Genomic DNA, 7,685 nt, shown 5'->3' with positions numbered 1-7,685 from the left:
TCACACGGCATAAATAAATCCCTGCGCCTTGAATATGTGCGCGATATAAATTGCATAAAATAAAAATAAAATAAATAAATCCCTGCGCTTAGAACTGTACCCACGGAATACGCGCGATATAAGCCTCATATTGATTGATTGATTGACATCCTCATATAGTCACAGTATACTGACACCAGTCCTAGCATGATAGAGCGGCTGTCACTATAGGTGTCTCTCTTTGTGTGTCTGTATCATATTACTTGTGATTAAAACAAAAAATGCCTGATAGGAAACAAATAGAAAAAAATGTTATGACAGAGATTCCCCTAATATTTCCGAATGTCATTTCTACAATGACGCTTTGAATAACGTCTTGATAAAAGTTGGTTGACGTGAAATGTGGCTTGAAAAAAAAGAGCATTAAAACCTTTAACGTAATGCAACAAGCAGAGAATGCAGAGAATATGGAATATTAGCTGTCATAGGGGTACGATACCAGTTAATCACGTTTAACCGAATGTTTGGAGATTCGAGAGTGGAGGGTGTCATTATTGAAGAGAGAGAGAGATGGAGAGAGAGGAGAGTTGGGAAAAGAGAGAGTGTGTGTAAGAAGGTGAGAGACAGAGGGCGATGGGGAGAGGTTGAGTGATCATATGAGGGGTGTTGTCAATATTAGAAAGATAGAGGGGGAGAGAAGGAGAGAGAGATGGGAGGGTGAAGAAAGAGAGAGAGTGTGTAAGATGCCTCCATAAGAGATGTAGCCTAGAATAAAAGCAATGTCCCTCGATGCATGTATTATTTCTCTTAACGAGTATAAAATAAGTTATGTAAGTCATTTTTCGTAGGCCTAATATGAAAACAATAATGTTGAAGTCTGAATCCAGTATCATTATTTTGAACTGTTTCGGTCTATACATGTAGTCTGCTTAAAGCAGAACGCTTCCGTGTAGCATAAATATATATCTTTCATGTTCTCTTGGGACGGGCCAGGGAATGTGTTACAAACTAACGCTTGCTTATTAGCAAGCCCAGTCAGTTCTGTACGCGAGTAGTGAAACATGATAGCGGTCAGTGGATCAGTTACCAACATTCCTACTGACATCTGGTAGTGATTTAGTCTTGATGGTGATCGGTGCTTTCCTTCGTTAGCCACTGGACTTGTCAGTTACATTTTGACGATTATCTGAGCGACCCCTTTTACAGAAAATAGCAACCGAACCCATTCATGGAAGATCATATAGGATGTACATTAGGTCCCTAATCACGAAGACGGTCACCTAGAAACTCGCTCAAATATGTGATTTTTCTTGATACATTGTTAACTAATCTAAAAGATTGGAGTTTTCCTAACAATACACACACACACAACGTATTCGTTTTGATAACAAAAATAATGATATGGCATGTATCAATAGCCGGCATGTGATAAAGGGGTAACAAAATAATAATTAACAAGTGACCATAAGGATCCTAATACTTTCCGTTTATCATCTCGTGCTGTGGTTGTTGTTTTATTATTTAAAGTCTTCTTCATCGAAATGATAAGACATCTCGGGCTGATTGGTCCTGATATGGCTCAAAAGAGTCGGCTGGACCGAAAGCAAATATCAAGTAAAGTATCTGGGGCTGATAGAACATATAGACCCTAACGGGTGTAAAGTGAGCATATATTAAAACCCTTCCTGGCCGGATAATATGGTACCTAGGGTCACCAAAGTTCAGAGCTTCTCGGCATCGACTCCGATGAGCATGCTTCCGAATAGTGGTGTCACCAGTTTTATCAGTTTTGGAGAAAAGTGGGTGCAAACGAAAACATTTAAACCATGCCTGACGGGATAATGTTGGCACTAGGATCATCAAACTACAGAGCAAATCAATATCAATCACCACAAACTGGGGCCTTAATTTCGGAGAAAATAACTGTGTCCTTACTGGAGACAATTGAGTTTGTTTGTTTGTTTGCTTAACGCCCAGCCGACCACGAAGGGCCATATCAGGGCGGTGCTGCTTTGACATAGAACGTGCGCCACACACAAGACAGAAGTCGCAGCACAGGCTTCATGTCTCACCCAGTCACATTATTTTGACACCGGACCAACCAATCCTAGCACTAACCCCATAATGCCAGACGCCAGGCGGAGCAGCCACTAGATTGCCAATTTTAAAGTCTTAGGTATGACCCGGCCGGGGTTTGAACCCACGACCTCCCGCTCACTGGGCGGACGCCTTACCACTAGGCCAACCGTGCCGGTTAGACAATTGAGTACATGTATACGAAATAGCATTTCCTGACGGGATAATTTTGAGTGACACCAGGGTCATCGATCCGCAGGACATAATTATGAGCGTTTATTCCCATGGACCTCGAGCTCATAGCCAAAATGAGTTTCAATAGCTTTACCTATTTGGGAGAAATGAGTACATATATATGTTAGTCATATTGAGAACAGACACAAGTCAAACGGGATAATTGCACTATGATCAACAAACTACTTTGTTTGAATGCAAATGTGTTGTTTGTCCCCCAGAGGGTGGACGTTTGCGTTTGTTCCGGTCAGTCTATATGTCACACAAGTCACTAAAATATCACTCACGCGAACTGTCAAGACGCAAAATAGATAAGTTGGTAAATTGCTCTCCTAACGTGACAAAACGAAAGTGTCTGAGGCAGGAGATCGAATCCCATTGGCGTCGTTAATTTAAAAAAAAAGCTCACTGGGTGACGCAGGGGTTTGTCGGACCTGTTCTTCTTAGGGGTTGGGGAGGGGGGAGGTGTTGCGTTGTTGTTGTTGTTTTTTGGGGGAGAAGAACATTGCAGTTATGATAAAAAAAAAATTCTGTCAATATTTGTCCCGCGCTAATCTGTGTGAAATCGCTTACCGTTGCCAATCATAATTCATATATTAATACAGGTACTGGTAGCCTCAGTCACACGAAATTGCTAATTTCTGTGGTACTGGGCAACTTTCACGTTATTCCTTTTGCATGGGCATAGTGGAGGCCACCTCAATCAGGACTGGCTGGGACTAATGTGTTTATTTTTTTTTAATTAAGTGGGTTTATTTGAACATTAAATATTTTTACCTACCGCCGGATGCCCTTAGGCACCCCTGAAGCTCGACATGCAGCCGTCCGGGATAAAACTGCCCGAGAATCCAATAAACACTTTAGACAACACAGTATCATGTCAAATCAAGTTCACTCTCAAACCTATCAAGTTATTATTGTTGTTACTTATTGGAATGGCAAACGGAACATCCATTGCCTATGGTTTTTGTAATGTCATAGCTGTATTTCTCCCTGAAACTTTTGCAAATTATTAGTAGGCCAGTTGGTTAGGACACTCTTGCTTCATCACGTTCTAATCACGCACGTTCGAATCCACGCGGTGTCACTTTTTTTTCTCCCTTTCCCCTACGCTACATTACTTTTCAGGGAATGTGTGCTGTTCATTGTTATTTTATTTTACTGATACGTTTTTTATAATTTAATTCGTCATCCAGCGGGGACGTTTGCGATTGTTCCATTCCGTAAGTATGTATGTATGTCACAATATAGGAACTGCGATAAATCCTGAACGGCTAAGTATTTTTCAACCAAACTTTGTAGGTAGATGTAGACACACGATAGCCTATTGCGTGCAACATTTATATTGGATAGGTCAAAGGTCAAGGTCATTACGGGGCCCGATGGTCAAAATACATAATCAGCCATGTCTCCCAAAGTTCTGGGAATATTTCAATGTTTTTCTCAGAAAATCGAGTTGAATTTTTTCTTCTTTTTTTCCCCCTTAAGTTGAAGGGACTAATGTGCTGCGTCTTCATGTTTAATTTCATTTAAAAAAAATGGTTGGCTGGTTCCAAAGTTATAAGGGTTTTAACCATCATATTTGTGGTAATCATATGACTGATAGTTATAAGGCTTCGCTGATCAGGGGAGCTAATCTACTCCACTGAATCACCATCGCTTTGAAGCTATGAATACAATAATAAATCAGTCATGATTCAGACAAGATAAGTCGACCATTGCAACAATAATAGCAATTGATAATGGTATGGATTCGCATAGACACTTTAATATCCACACCATCAGTGATTAATGAAAATCATAAAACATTTGTTACATCCCGTGAGGAGCACGAGTATTGCTAGTGATAATAATAATAAACATTTAGAATCCGAATACTTCCTAATGCAAGGAGCCCTAGTCGTTTACATAAACCGAAGATGGGGAGGTAGAACTTTTCTCTCCCTTCTTCAATGCTAGCGTTCTTGGCCAGGGCACGGTAACTTGATACCAACACGAAAAGGAACAGCTGAAACCATGGTCCTGTGGCGCCGCTAACCCGTAACCGGTGGTCAGCATCTGAGTTACAGTGCTAGCGAAAGGGCTACGGCTGTAACCCGATAACGGCACCGGCTGATAACAAGTTCACGCTGATATCAATGGCCTTGCTGCATCGCCAACTACCCTTCTGAGGCTCGGGCACCCCGCTGCACCAGCCTCTCCTTTCACCTCTCTGGTGGCCCAATCGGAGGTTCCTCTGCTAGCCACCGATGCTCTGGTTGCTTCAACTTTACGTGATATTTGACATCCTTGACCTCTGATAACATCTAGCCTTGTGTAGAGCACTTGATCACAAAATCAGGACTATTATAATTAAGACAAGTACTATACACTTATAACTTTTTTCATATTTTTTTTCTTGCTGTTTATTTTTAGTATTATCATAAAACCATTAATATTACAATTAAGTTCTCATGACCCACAATCTTGACAATAACTGAAATAATGACATCAGTGACTATGCCTTGAAGCTCTTGGACAACATTCAAGTGTGTGATATTTATACTGATATTACTGACTTGAAAAATAACTGTGAAGTAAAATGCTTATACTGTCTTAATATACTGTTTAAAACGTTCGCCAGAGACGTTTCTGTTTAATTTTGGTAGCACTTATTTGAGCCTCGTGCTTTTGTGTTTCTTCATCTTGCCCTTTCTATTGTAATTCGGACTGTTGGATAAATATGTATTTAAACCAAAAGAAGGCGTACTTCTCTTTTTAACTGTCAATAGTTCGATGAAACAACGCATCAGTTCAGGCGCAGTCAAGTCCAGACAAGCCCCTGTCAGTCACTCCAGTACACGCGTTCGGAATGCAGGACAAGCTTGATACGGTTAGTTAAACACTTCCCCTCCGCCTTTGGTAACTTGACACTGATAGCGCGGCGGGGAGGTAGCTCAGTTGGTAGCGCGCTGGCTTTGTAGCCAGTCGGTCGCTATCAGCGTGGGTTCGATCCCCACGTTCGGCGAGAGATTTATTTCTCGGAGTCAACTTTGTGCAGACTCTCTTCGGTGTCTGAACACCCCCGTGTGAACACATGCGCACGAAAAAGATCCCACGTTCACAGCGAAAGTCTCAGGGCTTGGAAAACACGAAGACACGCATGCATCATCTCTCGTCTCCGATTATAATGATCGTATTTCGATACTTTGACGAGACAACCCCAATGCTGGTGTGTCGAAGAAGACAGCCACAGCGGGCTTGTTCGAATCAAAGTATCACACCATAACTTCAACGTATTACCAATACCTGTCCCAATATAGACCAGTTGGTCTAAGAGGACATTAAACCCTAAAAGTCAGTCACACTGATAGCCGAAGGCGCAGCTCCTTTGCCCAGTCCATAAAACAAGAGACACATACAATACACGCACAGGGGTAGAGGAGACGAAATAGGTGAATAAGAATAATCAGATATGTAATAGTTTTACTGCATTATAACAAACATTTAGGTGTTAATGTTGCTATTTTAAATTAAAGCCATGCTTTTTTTTTGTTTAAACTGTGGCGTCATTTTCTGGTTTTGTTTTTGTATCCGGGGTTGTAAGAATTTACATGACAAATACAGGCATGTGATCATGCAGCCGAGTTGCAATGAGAAAGGCAACACAGATTCAGGCAGTTCGAGTTCATCATTAAAATTGTCTACTGTTGGTCTTTGGCATGGTGCGTGTCAAGACCTCACAGTCATGCTGGGAAGAAACCCGAGGTAGTGGAAGGTTACCGCTGTTCTCCCCTCACACTCTCTGTATCTCTCACGGTCCCTCTTTCTCCTCCCCCCCCCCTCTCTCTTGTATCTTATAATAAATTTAGAGTACAAATATATATCTCTCTTTCCCCCTATCTCGATTTCTCTCCCTTTCCCTCCTCTCTCTGTTTCCCTCTTTCCTCTATCAATAAATTTAGAATACAAATTTGTTTTTTCTCTCTCTCTCTCTCTCTCTCTCTCTCTCTCTCTCCCTCTCTCTCCCTCTCTCTCCCTCTCTCTCTCTCTATCTGTCTCTCTCTCTCTCTCTCTTTCCCTCTCTCTCTCTCCTTTTTAGAATGCAGTGAACGTTTCGACATTTATAATTGTTACAAAACATGTTTGGAAAAAGAGAAATACATTGAATTAATCGAAGATATTAAGTACAGAGTTGCTCGTTTCCGCGCAGGAGTATCCGAAATCAACGCTCACAAGTTTCGGAACACACCAAACCAAACGACAAGAAACTGTCCTCTCTGTACAGCTGATAAAGAAGATGAACACCATGTTGTATTTTTATGTCCTTTTTATCAAGACCTTCGAGCAAAGTATTTAACAATCTCGATCTCTAAGACGCTGCAACAACAACTTGTGTATTTCTGTGGCAGTAATGAGGATAATTTGATGAACAGCTTCAGCAGATTTGTGTTCTTCATGTTACAGAAGAGACGAACCCTTAGAAATCAGGTTCAGTGACATGTCATCAGGGTCTTAATGTATCTGTTGAATTCTATGCGTGACTATAATTTATCTGTGCAGATACTAATGCTGTTATTTTAACCACTATTGTAAGGGGCTGTGGCCTTAGACAATTAAAGATTTGTTCTTGTTCTTGTTCTTGTTCTTGTTCTCTCTCTCTCTCTCTCTCTCTATCTATCTCTCTCTCTCCCATAATTTATTGATAGTGATACTAATAGTATTCCTTCTCCCCTCACGCTCTCTGTATCTCTCATGGTCCCTCTTTCTCTCCCCCCCCCCTCCTACCTCTCTCTCTTATCTTATAATACATTTCTCTCCTCTATCAATAAATTTAGAATACGATATTATCTCTCTGTGCCTCGCTCTCTTACTGTCGTTGCGCGCGCACGCTTATTATGAGATAAGGGAGGTAGAGGTAGGGGGGGGGGGGGGGGGGGGGAGAGGGAACGTGAGCTAGAGACGGAAAAAGTGAGGAGAGAATACTATAAATATATATTATGTAATAGAGAGAGAGAGAGAGAGCGAGAGAGATATAAAAGAAAGAGAGAGAGATGCGAGAGAGAGAGCGAAAGAGAGGAGAGAGAAAGAGAGAGAGAGAGAGCGGAGAGAGAGAGAGAAGAGAGAGAGAGAGATGAGAGAGAGATGAGAGAGAGAGAGAGAGATGAGAGAGAGAGATGAGAGAGAGAGAGAGAGAGAGAGAGAATTGAATTGAACTTTATCTAACAAGGATTAAGATTTAAGGCAACGCCTTTTCTTACAATCTGTCCTTGGGACGCATAGACACACAATTATATAATTAAAAAAAAAAAAAAAAAAAAATAAAATAAAAAGCTAAAAAGTCAAGGAGGTCGGAAAACTGCAGCACGTGATAATAAAGATGACGATGATGATGATGATGACGATGATGATGATGA

The sequence above is a fragment of the Littorina saxatilis genome, linkage group LG1, assembly GCF_037325665.1.
Source record: "Littorina saxatilis isolate snail1 linkage group LG1, US_GU_Lsax_2.0, whole genome shotgun sequence".
Taxonomy (NCBI): Eukaryota; Metazoa; Mollusca; class Gastropoda; order Littorinimorpha; family Littorinidae; genus Littorina; species Littorina saxatilis.
This window is presented reverse-complemented; position numbering follows the sequence as displayed.